This window comes from Megalobrama amblycephala, linkage group LG3 (assembly GCF_018812025.1).
Source record: "Megalobrama amblycephala isolate DHTTF-2021 linkage group LG3, ASM1881202v1, whole genome shotgun sequence".
Taxonomy (NCBI): Eukaryota; Metazoa; Chordata; class Actinopteri; order Cypriniformes; family Xenocyprididae; genus Megalobrama; species Megalobrama amblycephala.
Genome location: NC_063046.1, coordinates 60,354,373 through 60,369,535, shown reverse-complemented (window position 1 = coordinate 60,369,535; position 15,163 = coordinate 60,354,373). Strand labels below are relative to the sequence as shown.

General features: G+C 38.0%; 1 protein-coding gene across 2 annotated transcripts in view; it reads left to right on the top strand.

Moving 5' to 3' along the window:
• Positions 1 to 13: 13 nt before the first annotated feature.
• Positions 14 to 15,163, top strand: part of ankrd11 (ankyrin repeat domain 11) — a 131,531-nt gene continuing 116,381 nt past the window's right edge. Inside the window, exon 1 of one of the 2 annotated variants that reach the window (XM_048186354.1) lies at positions 14 to 910. The gene's annotated coding sequence lies outside the window, so the exon portion shown is untranslated. The remainder of the gene's footprint in view (positions 911 to 15,163) is intronic. The other variant, XM_048186355.1, reaches the window with a different exon arrangement.

The following is a 15,163-nucleotide window of genomic DNA, read 5'->3' as shown; positions in this document are numbered from 1 at the left end:
CAGGCTCTTCACAGCAGAGGGAGCCATTGCGTTATTCTGCTCTGCAATAAATCGGTCTCACAAGCTTATGACGTCAAAGCGAAATTAAAACAAAAAGCAACACATCTAATAAACAACAGTCAATGAAAGCAGCACGTGCTTTACGATCCGTCATCGGCAAGTAGTTTATAACTCTAACAAGCTTTAGATTTTAGTATAGATGCGTTTCGCTTGCTTCAGATCTGTCTGAATTAAGACTGGACAACAGTATCTTAAAAACCTCACTCAACTTTGCTACATATATATATCCACACAGCCAGGTTCTCCATTTTCCTCTCACCCAAATGGAGCTCGCAAAAACATGCCACTGTCTACGCCATTTTGGCTCGAGATCGCCAAAGAAAACAACATGGAAGCTTCCTTCGGAAGAGCCACAATGGCGCCAGTTTCACCGTTGCAACGGGGAACAAACAGTGACCGCCCATTCGCGTCAGCCTATCACAATCCGCGTATCAACTCCTCGCGTCCGCTCTTCGTCAGCGCGAGTCAAAGGCCGATCGAAACGGTTCGGAAGGAGTCGGACGTGGAGGATTAACTTGAAGCGGAATTTTATTTTTACACCTGAAATCAAGCCAAATCAGCAAACTTAACGTTACTGAGACCCGTGGACTTTTAAAGGGACGGATGGAGAGTTCATAACCCTTTCCTCTACCAGTTTATCGGAGAGATTTTAATCATCGCATTTTTTTGGAGGAGGTAATCAGTGATTAGCTTAGCACGCTGGCGCGAGCGCGGACTGAGATGAGCGTCGCGCGCCTCGGATGTTCCCGCATCGGAGCTTGCTGAAGCAGAAGGCCTCAAATGGGAAAAACAAGCATCGGGAAGGAATACCAAGTATGATTTTGTAGATGTAGCTCACGTTTTAAAGAAGGTAAGCTTTTTAAAATAGCTCTGTCTTCTTTTAGAAGCCATTTCGTGTCGGAAAACCGTCTGCACGTCCTCTCAGGCGTCGACTTTCACGGTTAGCCCGCTAACGGCTTTAGCCCCGCTGCTAACGGGAGTTTGTGTCCCTCCCCCACCCTGAAGTCGAGGAAATGTTTGCGTATTGCTGAAAATCTCTGTCTATTTTGTTAGGCTGTGTAGATAGATTCATCCCAGGCCTATAATGGGGGAGGTTTGTAATCACTGAAGATGGAGAAATGAAAATAATCCTCGTCATGTTGTCGCTCTCTCTCTGGGAATCGGATACGGCCAGACAGGCTCAGCTGCCCTGCAGAAATCAGCCTCTGGGATGGGCAGCTTAATATATGTGTGTTTCAAGGGCAAATATTGTTGACTTCACATTGATTTTATGTGCTGATATAGTTGCAGGGATTATGGAGATATCTATAATAAGAATTTGCGTTGGTTTATAAATATTAGATCACTGCAACACTCTGTTATGATGATTAGTTGGCAATATGAATTCAGTTCTGGGTTGGTTTTCAATTCCTATATGCTTAACTGAAGAATTTCAGTGAAGGCAGATGCAATGCTGCAATCATACTATATTACCACAGAAAATGCATATTAAATGTCTTATTTTTGATTCAGGACAACAACATGAGAGTACTTTTAATAACATAATATCATGAAGATTTCACCTAGGGTCAGTGAAGGCATCATATCACCACAGAAAATGCATATTAAATGTCTTATTTTTGATTCAGGACCACAGCATGAGAGTACTTTTATAACACAATATTATTAAGATTTCACCCAGGGTCAGTGAAGGCAGATGCAGTGCTGCAATCATACTATTTTACCACAGAAAATGCATATTAAATGTCTTATTTTTGATTCAGGACAACAGCATGAGAGTACTTTTATAACATAATATTATAAAGATTTCACCCAGGGTCAGCGAAGGCATCATATCACCACGGATAATGCATATTAAATGTCTTACTTTTGATTCAGGACCACAACGTGAAGAGTATCTTCTATGTGGTGTGAGCCAAGGCTCTGAAACACATTTGGTTGATTTGCTTGTTTAGACATTTAGTGGTGTGATTGTTTACTTCAGAGAGGAGTTGCACTGAAGCAATGCTTCTCTAAAGGGTGATCTGGAGGATCTGTGAAAGTTTGTGTTGAAGTAAACAGAGCTGGTGCAGTGGAAGAACACTGCGGCGGTGTTGGGGCGTTAGCACACTCTCTCTCCCTCTCTTCTTCACGTATTCTGCTGCCACTTCACATCCCTCCCTTCCTCACGTTTGTTTAATTCTTCTGAGTACAACTTTTACGCAACCGTAAAACTCTTGTTAGACTGTTTACCAGAAGGTGGTTTAAGAGCACTAATCGGGATTTACCTGAAGATCCGTAGGTGTGAGGTTGTCAGGCCTGTTTGTCTAGAGTTATTGTTTGGCAGAGAGGGGAAATGGACTTTTGCTTGGGGTGTGGGGTCAGGAATGCTTTTACTGGGAGTTTTAGAAAGCTTTTTCTTGCATTTATGATGGCAGTCATACTTGATCGTAATTATTTGCTCTGCCTCTCTCACTGCAGCCTTTTGAAGGCTAATTCCGTGACTCATGGAACATGCTTTGCTTGGTCACCATATTTAGGTCTGCAAAGACTTGATTTTTTTGACCCAGCATTCCTCATCAGCGTTACTCTTTGCTAACACGAACGGTTCTTTAAGGACGGCGAGTTAACAATGTTCTACCACAAACAAGTCTTTTGTAAACGTATGTGAATGTGCTTCCAGGCCAATTGGTTTGTAGTTGCCTAATAGTTTGGAGGCAGCTGTTCTTTGAGTGCTTTGATTGTTACTAGTTAGTGGCTACATGATGTTTTGAGCGTTGGAGTTCTCAGGGTTCAAGTGGGAAATCTTGAAATATCAGGGAAAAGAGTCATTTCAAGGCCTGGGAAAAAAAATAAATACATTTTTTTTCGAAAGTATGTCTGCAAAATATCTCTCAGGATGTTATCTTATTTGCGACTGGGTCTCGGCAACAAAATCACGGTACAGAGGTACTGTTACTTATCACAATATGTGTCATTATTGACCTAATTTTCGCCTTATCAGAATTGATTGAATATTATATGCAGTGCTGGTGCTAATTAGGGCTGACCGATATATCGAATGCAATTGTCACGCACATTTCGTCAGTAAAGCCGGTTCCGATTGCCGCTAAATCGCCATCACCTGCTTTCAAATGGAGCAGTTTTAATAGACAGAGCCGTAGATCACTGACAAGCCACGCAATATCACGTTCATTATCGAAGGCGATTCATCTGTGATAATGAACGTGATATTGCGTGGCTTGTCAGTGATCTACGGCTCTGTCTATTAAAACTGCTCCATTTGAAAGCAGGTGATGGCGATTTAGCGGCAATCGGAACCGGCTTTACTGACGAAATGTGCGTGACAATCGCATGCGATATATCGGTGCTAATTATAGGCAATATCATATGAAGAGTTTGGTTCCAAAACGCGATAAACGCCATTTAAAAAAAAAAAAAAAAAAAACCCGCCAAAATCAGTATTGTATCTGGTCAGTATTGAAAAGTCATTTATTAATTTTGCACAAAATGTGATATCCGTCGTGTTATTGTCATGTTTTCTCCCTTTCTTTCCAAAACGCGACAAACGGCAGTCTCCTTTTTCTGCAGAATGCGATATATCCGCTCAACCAATCACAGCGCACCATTCCATGCACTATAAACAGTAATGGTGGCGCTCTGAATACACCCGGCATCCTAGTTTTCCTTATCTACTTTGTGCTTTGTGATCAACAAAAATAGAAAGAAATGAATAATTTTGACGGCATTGATGAACCTGTGGTGGTTTCTGCGGTGGGGAAGAAACGCAAGTCATCGAAATGTAATCATTTACGTGTGGAGATTAAGAAGATGAGGCACTCGGTCAAGCTGTTGCCTGTTCCACGACAGCATCGAACTTCTGTCACGGTCCCCAAAACTGAATCATGAACAGTTTTTAAAAGCTGTTTTTAATACCAATGTGCTCGGCAAATGTGTTTATTTTAACCGTGCGGTGGCGCCAGATACTCTTTAATCGGTAATTACAAACGGAGACATAATTAATTTATAACATAAACAAGATGACTTGTTGAATTAATTTTGGGAGCGACGACTGAATGTATTTTTAGTCTAATGCCTGTATGTAAGATTAATATTGACAAAGTTCAGAGGCTGTCATATATGTGAATCAACTTACTTTGTTGTGTATTTTCAATAAGAAAAATAACTTTTATATTGATGGATTAATTGCATTTTGGAAAAAAAAAAAACGTGTCATGGGTTTATTGCATTTTGGGGGGGAAATAATCCGTTTTTATAATAAACCTAAATCTAGATTTGAATTTTTAATGTTTTTATAACCAAAAGATGCTATGTGAAAGATTGAAACAGAAAATAGTTGTTTGCATTTTGCCACTTTCTTGCTAAAGAAAACACATTTTTACTCAAATGAGTCAGAATGGATTTATAGTGTTTTGGAACCAAACTCTTCATATGGTCTTCAGGTTATACAGTAGTACAATACGTCTAATTTTTATTTGAAGAGTTCAGATGCAAAAACCTCTAAGGCCGTGTCCACCAAAGCTGAAAACGCTAGACACTCTGCTAAAAAACGCCTAGTGTGAGCACTCAGTACTTCAGAGTGAAAAAGATGCTCAGCGCCTCGTTACACTGCTGGCGTTTAAAAAAACAACGTCCCATTGAAACAGTTGAACAAGTCCGCTTAGCCGCTGGAAAAAACGCTTTAGTGGACACATGGCCAAAGTCCATCTGACAAGTTTTCTTTTAAATGAGCATTTCTTTTTTTTAATGTAGGTTCAGTAATTTCACTTTAATGTCAATGAAAAGATTATTGGTCAGTTACTGAAATGCCTTATTTTCAAAAATGTCACTTTAGTGATTTTATTTGACTCTTTTGCTGCAAAACCAGTTAAGTCCATGTGTGTGTTTTTTTCTTTCACAAAAACTCTTAAGTCCACCTCTTTGGACAACAGGATGTAGTAAAACGTCTGATTCTGTCAGTTTCACAGCAGCAAAAGGAACACTGTTGTTTTTTTCATGAAATCCTGTCATTGTAATGATGGACAAAACGTGATTAAAAAAAAAAAAAAAAAAAAAAAAAACTTGTTAAAAGCAGCTCATACACATACCGACATTCATTGTGAAATCATATGATTCGATTTACGTGTTCCGATTGGTTCTTCTGTGGATTTAGAGGCTTTCACTAACAAAGGGAAGTGGTGTTTAGTGGTTTCTGCCAACGAACCGCTGTTTCTGAATGGGCTGATGCTGGGATTTAGCAGATTTGAAGCGAAAGTATTTGATGAACATGTACTATGTGCAGAGAGCATTCGCTCAATACCATTATCGAATTTTTGACGGTGGTGATGTTTACCGGCCTTTGCATCTGAACTCTTCATTTGAACATTGGGAGTTCTCCCAACAGGTACAATATTTTGCATTGTTTACTTGTAAATCTTCTAAGCCCAGAAATTGTAGTGTACCCACTGTAATAAATTCAAACAAATAGGGATGCACCGGTCATGATTTTTAATGGTTGATTCCAATTATTATTTATTTTTATTTTTTTACAGGCAAATTAACCGTTTCCAATACTGGTTGCTGATCCTGCCCTTCAAGCAAATTTATTTGCTTTATAACCGGCCAAACTGGCCTTAAACGACAACAACAACAAAAAATCTCTAGCTATTTGAAATTCGAGGCAACCACTGCATTTTAATCTCAATCCAAACAAAGATGCTGCAGGCATGTAACATGAGCAGTTGTTTTTGATTTGAATTAGATGGTATAATTTCAGGATTTAAAGCAAAAACAGAATGGTCTGACTTTAGATTTGTCAAATAATGCTACATAAGAGACACCTGAACAAAACAAAAACATCAGAAGGACTGAATGAAAATGCAAATTCACTCTCTTGACAGTAGGTGGCACTTATGGAGGAGCAGTGATTTACTTGGTTACCGCTGTAAACAAAGCAGCGCTGTACTTATAAACAGAAGTCAGTTCCCTTCAGAGATGCATTATAAACTTAAATATTTATGTTTTTCTTCCAATATTTCGAGAATCGTGACAGTGAGGTTGTTGTTCCTTGTTCCTCTTTCTTCTCGTCCTTGCATCCGTTTTCAGCATGTTCCATTTCTGGCCTGTGTTGACGTCCTATTTACAGACTTTGTAATATTTCCACACAAATTACATTTTGGGAAATGACTGCAGTGCAGTTTGTGTGCAAGTCTGGAATAGAGATCGGCCAAAATAAGATGAAAATCAGATTCATGGCCATCTCTTCAAAGAAATCTTCACATTGCTGGTAAAATTAATCTTTCTACATTTATGAAAACTGATAATTAGCAAGAAGCTTCTCCCAAAAGCTAAAATGTAGAGATGTAGCTACTCTTCAACATTTCCAGCTTATGTTTTCCCATTAAAACAAGAAAAAAATCCTGTACTATCCCAAGCCCAGACATTAATGCGGAGCAGAGAATTTTTTATATTTGTAGACAGTTGTAGATGTTTAGATTTATTATAGTTCAGTTTGCTGGCAGATTTAGCAGCCTTGGGAATGAACGCAGGCTTGATGCATTACACTTTTCTTTGAGCAGAATATCACACTGGAGATCTCTGAATTCAAACATGCTTGTTGTCAGTGGAGAGAGAGAGAGAGAGAGAGAGAGTGTGTGTGTGTGTGTATGTGTGTGTGTGTGCACATAGCTGCAGAAAATTTCTATATTGTGTTGGTGTAAAAGTGTGATTGGGAAATCTCTTGACATCCTCAATTGTTTACTTCTGGTTTTCTTTAGGCACGATGTGGTATTCTATTCATAAACTTTAGAAGTCTTGCAAATCGTTTAAATTTTTTGTATTCAAATGAATCGGTATATCGGGTTTGTATGGTATATCAATATATTTTTTTATAAACAATATAGAATGAAGCAATACCGTTTGTCAATATACAGTAGTTTGATATTACAAGCACATCTGAAAAATAGTGGAGGACACAGAGTGAGCTGCATAATCCTAAACATGAGACATATAGGCTACTTGTGCAGTTAAATTTGTGAGACTTGTTTTCCTCAGTGCAGAACTTTTATTTCACAGATATATTCTCCATCTGTAAATGTTAAAAATTCATGCAAATATTTCCATTTTGCTGTCAAGAGTGGACAAGCCATCCATAAGCGAGTCTCCGCTAAACTTCAGACTTTAGAGAAACGAGTGCCGCCGCACCACACAGACAATAATTCAATAATTCTGACTAAAATATACTTTTTGCTAAAACAATTGTTGTTGGACATTAAAGGTCCCGTTTTTCGTGGTTTCTTGAAGCTTTGATTGTGTTTATAGTGTGCAATATAACATGTTCATGTTTCGCATGTAAAAAACACAGTATTTTTCACATAATTTACTTATCTGTATACCGCTGTTTCCACTGTCATAAAAACGGGCTGATGACTTCCTTGTTCTATGAAGTCCCTCCTTCAGAAATACGTAACGAGTTCTGATTGTGCCAGCGGTTCCTGTGTTGTGATTCGACAGCAGCTTAGCGCATTTTGCCCGGAAAGGTCACGCCTCTTACCATAACGTGGAGATGCACGCGCTCAGTGTTCTTGTAAACATGTCTTTAATTTTACCCTATCAATTTGAGCCGGAATCAGACCCGGTGATTGGACTGCGGGATGAAAATAACAGCGTTTCGACGACATGGCGACAAACACACTCTACAAACGCAACTCTTGTGTATTCCTGTGGGCGGAGGTTAGTCAAAAAACTGTTTTAGTGACGTCATTAAAGAAGGAAGTAGAGGGATGTAGTCCAAACTGGCCGTTCGATGTAGGCGACTTCTGTTAAATAAAATATCTCGCTTGGCATTGAACTTTGAGCTTTAAAATTTTACAGATTTTATTTATACTCAAACAACAACATTACACACTAACTAAAGTTTGAAACATGGGATCACGAAGAACGGGACCTTTAAATGTGCCATATGTACAATTTCAAGTATATTTTTTATTATAGCAGTAACTGTAAAGTTTTACTGTTTTTGCGGCAGCTCTGTATATTTCTGTGGCATCGCTGTCGAAGAATAATTAGCTGGTGAAGTGGATTTAATGTTGAATTAAAGAAAGATATCATGAGCATCGTAATGTTTACGCATGATTATATTCACTATGTTTGTTTTCATAGCCTTCAATATGAACATTGTTTGTAGGACAACATTGGGCAGGATGTAAAATAACCTTTTTTCAAATACACTTTTAAAAACCTTATTTGTCAATGACCCATCTATAAATATTTCAATATAAAGGTTCATCTTGACCGTGCGAATCCTCACAGACTTCACTGACCGACACTCGCATGCGCATCAAACAGATGGAGTGCAGTAGAAAAGAAGCCCAGTTAATGTTGAATGCCAAAATATTTATTGTGTTAAAATATTTAGTGTTGCAGCCCTACTCGCTTAACAGAATTAAAGTGGATTTAGACTTATTTTCCCTCGGTTGGAAGTGCTGTAGGTGGACTGTAGTAGTTTGAGCCGCTACTCACATGACATTATTGTGTGCTGGTTTCCTCTGGCCTTCCCCTTCCTCATTGCATAGTGTGTTAGTATCTGTAAACAGGAACGCTCACTCTCCTCTCTCACGTTTCACTTCTCTCTTGCGGTGTAAATGTTTTATAGACCCCTCTATACTGCCATGTGAACCCCTCTGAATCCCTCTCTCTCCCTTTGGAAATGCACAAATGCATGCATCCACCCACAAACACCTGGGACGGGGCACTTGATTTTGGGGTTTGAATGTTTCTCAGCCTGACGCCTCTTCTCTTGGGCACAGGTTGTGCTTCCACTGCAGTGCGTTTGATAACATTTCTCCCCAACTCTCATACATCAAAGGAGACGCTTCTTTCTCCCCTGCTCTCTCCTCTGCCGCATTTCTTCTCTCTGTATATTATCACTCAGTGGTTTCTTTTGATCTTTCAGTATCAGCTCTTATTGAACCGAGGCTTATCTCTCTTAAACCTGGGTATAGGCGCGATAGTATGCTTTTAGTCTACAGTACTGTTAAATCTTATCATAGCTTCATTACACAACAAAATATTTCCTTTCCTTGAATGTTAAATATAATATTAAAACGACAAACAAACAACAGAGAACTTTATGTATTTTAAAAATACAACCCTATGACAACAAACTTGCAGAAATCTTATCATTAGAGACTGCGAACAACTCTCATGGACAGATCAAATACTAGAATGTGGTACACGAACAGTTGATTGGCCCTGTTGACTTCCACAGTATGGAGAATAGTCTTCCATAGTTTGGTTTGGAACAACTTGAGGGTGAACTATCACTTTAATTTACATTTATATTTTATTCACATGAAACAGGATAAACCTGTTTTGTATCTTAGTGATGAAACGGTTACCAGCTTGATGATAAACCATGATAAAATTCCTGACGGTTAGTATTGCGTTTCATATTTTAATGATTATAACTGTATTTGGTTACCGCAATTTGGTAAATAAGTAGGCTACTGTCCAGCTTTAAGCAAAGTTAGCAACATTCTCACGCAGGTGTAACATGCAGTGCTGGTTTCCTTTTGAGTGTAAACATGGGGAAAGCTGTGAGGTTTTACAAGAGTGCTGGGGTAAATTTATATGAATGAATGAATGAATGAATTATAAAAACATCTCTGAAGGGGACTGTCTTCAAAAATGTTTCAATGGCATCTTCCCTCTGTGTAATGCCTAATAAAGTAGTGTTTATAAGCGCAGATCTGGTTTGTTTATGGAGGTTACCAGGAAAGGCTCGATTTCTGCTCTTCCATAAGCGCCATCTACTGTCAGAGAGTGGATTTTCACATTTTCACTCAGCCTGTATGTTGTTTTTGTCAGGCCAAAAATCGGATCGAATTTGTAGCGTTGTTGTACATTTGAACTGGTTGATGGAAAATAAGCTAATGTGAACAAATGAAACTGCAAATGAAAACAATTCAGATAATAACAGGGTTTTTCCTGGGTCAAAAATGGTCTTCGGTGGTGGCTGACAGACGTGGTTATCGGCACAAACAGTAAAAAGTACCCTACCTGTGTTATCTGCAAGCCCAATACTGACAATAAATTACCTGCCACTCTCACTGTAATAGGGCTGCAACAAACGATTATTTTGATAATCGATTAATCTATCGATTATTAGAACGATTAATCGACTAATTATCGATTATTGCACTGATTAATCAGTAAGCTTTGTTCGATTATTCTACTTTAGCAATTAGTTAAAATATATTATACTGTACTTTAACTAGTAAATAAAACTATATATATATATATATATATATATATATATATATATATATATATATATATATATATATATATATATATATATATATATATATATATATATATATACACACACACACACACAAACTATCGAGTTTATGGTCATTGAATGGCTTTCCTGAGGTAAATATTACATTTTGTGTGATTATATTTGTTTGCAAGTTTTATTGACTTCTTTCTGCGGTTAAAACTCCGATTAAGTGATTACAATGGAGATGGATTCATTTCAGTAAGTTCAGTAAGTACTTTTTGATGTTCATTCATGTTTATTTCGCGCTGTAATAGAGAGGGATAGGTTCACATGCCGCTTGAACCGAGATGTTACAGCGATCTGCCACACGTTAAACAGCGTCACCACCACAAGTATTGTTTGAATCCCGTAGTAATATTGACTGAATTTAAAAGCTTAGACTTCGTTTTATATCAAAAGTAACCTGATCTGTCGGTGCGTTGTCTGTGTCCTCTTTGCTTTGCGATGCATCTTTCACTGTGTGAGAAAATGAACGTGTGGCGTGAGAACAGTGAGTTTGAATGAGAGTTGGTGGCCCTGCATGACAGTATTCTGTAGTTCTGCTAAACGTTATGTTTGTTATGTTTATGCTATGTTAATCTCCCACATTTCACGGGTTCGACTTCGTTTGCACTATGCTCTCCAAAGCACTGACTTCTTTTATTGGACTGGATCCGGGAGGGCTGCATTACAGTATTGCGCTACAGCGCCCCACTGGTTACACCGCGTTATTGCAGGCCCTTCAAATAGGTCGTTTGAGATCAAGAGACTATTCGACAACAAAAATATTTGTCGACAATTTTTTATTGTCGACGTTGTCGATAATGTCGACTAATCATTTCAGCCCTACACTGTAATCCTTTCTTGCCCTCTTTGCAAAAAAAAATGTGATTTCATAGTTTTAAGAAAAGATTCTTCTTTGCTAGACCTGATAATTATTTTGGTGCATATATTAATTAATAATCAATATTAAAAAGTTTATTTTAACTAAAAGTCTTATTTTCTACCATATACAATTAAATGCACCTAGCTAACAACTTGCTTTGTTCAGGTTTCACCTCACTCAAGTCTAAACTAACTGATTTTATAGGTAATTTATAGGGGTGTGACGAGACGGGTATCTCACGAGACGAGACGAGACAAGATTTTTACACACTATTTTTAAGAAATTCTCAATGGCGAAATACATGGCTAGAAAAAATATTCTGCAGGTGTATCTGAAATGTTTTAACTAATCTTATAATGAATGTCATTCAGTTCTACTTTCTGAGTATGAATTATCGTATGCAGTAAAATACAGCAATACTCAAGTATTGTAAAAGGTTTTGCCACAAACTCAACTGACTGACTTCTCTTCTGTATGATTTCAGTCTCTTCAAACCTTGTTGTACATAATTTATGAGATTCTACAACCTTTGACCTCCTAACCGAACTCCTTTCCACAAACTGATCATAGAAATGAAAACAGTATAAATAAAAATGTTAACACTTTACAATAAGGTCTCATTTATTAACATTAATGTATTAACCAACATCAACTAACAATGAGCAATATCTATAACACAGTATTTATTAATATTTGTTTATGTTAGTTAATAAAAATAGTCATTCATTGTTAGTTCATGATAGTTCACAGTGCATTAACTAATGTTAACAAATGAAACCTTATTGTTTGTGCTTAATAAGATTAAGAGAAAACTGTTATTCATTTTTATGGTAACACTTTGCAAGTTGAAACCATAATCGCACCCTCTCAATATTCAAAGTGCAAATAAGACCAACTTTTTCTTTGATACAGAGCTAAGAGATGATTACAACTACACTGCCCAGCCTAAAATAGCTTTCATATTGAGAGATATTTGCATTCATCAGGGAGCCGCTTTCAAAATGCGGGTATTGAAATCGCGTTTGAATGCGCGCGGGCGTTTACTTTCAGCGATCGCGCGTACTCTTTAAATATGGAGCGGCGGTGACCGTTATCCAACTTAATTAAATGTTTTTTTTATTTAAACACAAAGCAAAAGGACAGTGGAGGCGTAATGTAAACTTAGCGGTGGCATATTCTTTCCTAATCATCCTAACACTCTGTCATGGCAACATCACGAGACTACTTTTCGCCTCGACGAGAAATCTCGTCACACTTTAGTCTCGCGAGATCTCGTGACATGAGATCTCGTCACACCCCTAGTAATTTACTACACATTGTCATATAAATAACCTGAAAATACTGTGGATTATTAAGGCTAAATCTTACTAACCAGTCTTGCTAAATGGAGTAACCACACTAACATAGTAGCTTGTGCAATAATTGTCGTCTACGACAATATCATAATTGATGTTTTAACGATGTGCGATCTGACGTTATCGAGTTCGTCCTTCGCTTTGCAAAAACTAAATAAAAACACAATTAGTGTTAAACTGCGCATGCTCATTTAGTGTGCACACTTTCACTGCATGATCTACTCTAGTAAAATATAGTACAAATTCCCCTGTATGAGTGTTTGTCTTTTAGGCTATATCCATATGATAAAGTTAGGCAATCACCCACATTATTTTCCAATTATCAGCATGATTGCAAATGTGATTGTTTTTATACAAGTTTAATAAACAAAAAGTTAATATTAAGTGACTTATATTTTAGACTCAATGTTGCCTGTATTGCTCTATTTCGTCAACGAAAATAGTTGCAAACAATCCCACAGCACTGTTTACGTCTCTGAGCAACACGCAGTGGTGTTTCGTTACTGAGTAAATCAATCCTTTTGAACAACTCTGTTGAATGAATGATTCAATGGCTCATGAAGAAAGTCAAATGATTTGTTCCTGAAATAATCAGCTGTTTGGACGAATCGGTTGAATGAGTTACTCAAATGTCTCACTCATTAACAGTGACTTGCCACCAACTACTGGCAGTTTTAGTTTCATATTTAAAGTATTTTTAAAACATTATGCATTATGCAGGTTAAATACATTTATGGCCCTCTGAGCTGCATTAAACAGTGTAAATGCATCTAAATGCCACTTCAGATGTGTTTCCTCTGCATCGAAAAGACAAATTTTGTTAATACTGATTTCATTCGATTGGTAACTATAGTGTCTTCATATTCTAATTGAATATTTGACAAAGGTTACATTTAATTAGGTAAGAAAAATCCATTTAAACTTATTGGAAATCTCTTAATTTAATCTCGGTCACGTTGTTAATGATATTTTAATGTTTATGCAAACAAAAAGTGCATAGTGTTGCTAATTTCATTTGTTTGTTTTAAATATAAATCTCATATGAATACAGTGTATCAGTACTTTTCAACATTTCCAGGCATTTTAACATTACCGTGATAATACTGATAACCGTGAGCATTTTGGTCACCATTATTGTATTTAAGAATTTCAGTTTATACCCTGTTGATCAAATGAAATTCAGCTGTAAATAAGCTGTGTATGGATGCAGAAGATTCACTGGTGTGGGCAGATGTGAGTAGCGTCTGGAACAAGGGAAGGGGGTGGGATTGGGCAGCAGGAGACGGCAGTTTTGATTGGATGTGTTGAAGACTGAGTAATACATCATCTGTATGAGCAGCACAGGCCGTTGTTGGCTGAATGTTCAGTTGCAGAGATGTTAGATCAGATCTGTGTGGTATTTTTTTTTTTGATATCAAAATAATTTTAGCCATTGAAAAAAATATCCTACCTCAATTGCATTTTGTGTCCTCCAGAATCGGCCACTACTTTTGTGTCCTGCCGCACCACCTCTCAAACATATCATAGGAACACGAATTTCATTCATGAGCGCTGCTTTCAGGATCACATTTGCTCAGGTTTACATGGGGCCATTCTCTAAATTGAAGAGCACTTCCTGCGGGCTGCTGGCTGCCGCTCGGCTCTTCTTGTGATGTGTGGGGGTGGGGAAGCGTGGCTCTGCTGAATCTCAATGACTGGGCCCTTTAGCAGCACTGTCCTTTTGATGGGGCAGCTGCGGCCATTCAATCGGCCCATTTACATTGAAATGCGGGGACAGGAAGGGGGGAGGGCTGAGGCCTGTGCGTGACTGAAAAGCATACCTAACCAAAGACCAAAGAGAGGAGGTCCACTGCGGGGCTCTGACACCTCTTTGTTTTCGGCAGCCCTGGTGCCTAGTGCATCGCACAAAGGCTTTAAGCACCCTACTTTGACCACTGCGCTCATTTCCACTACTCAGCTTTTTACATTTCTTTCACACAGAGTGTCTGTCGGCGCCTTTGAAATGGTTGTTGAAAGAGACATTGAAAGTACAAATGTCTATTAAAGTAGCTGTTTACCTTAAAATGAACATTATTTACACACCTGCATGTCCATCCAAACCTGTATGCCCTTTTTTAGTACACCTCAAGATTTTAAAGAATATTTATGCATCTTTGAATGTCAAATGGCATGAACAGTGGGAAAATAGTCTAAATAATGCTATATTCCAGGTCTTTTGATGCTATATGATGTGTGAGGACATTTTTCACTAAAAATCTTTCCCTCTGACAAAGCTATGAAACTGAAAATTAAGTGATGCACAACACCAGGTTTAACACCATTGATGGCAAAGCTCAATTACTGCTTTTGTGTCGCAATGTGATGAATGTGGGAAGGAGAATGAGATTTGAGTGTTGCAGCAGAAGGCGTGATTATCAGTCTATATCGATTTAAATTTTAGTCTGTTCCTCGCAGAATGTCGTCATATGGCTTCATGAGAAATGGAATATAGTGCATGTGTAATAAGGACTGCATCTGAAGAAGTAGGCAGCTGGCTTGTCTCACTGCCTTATAGGCAAT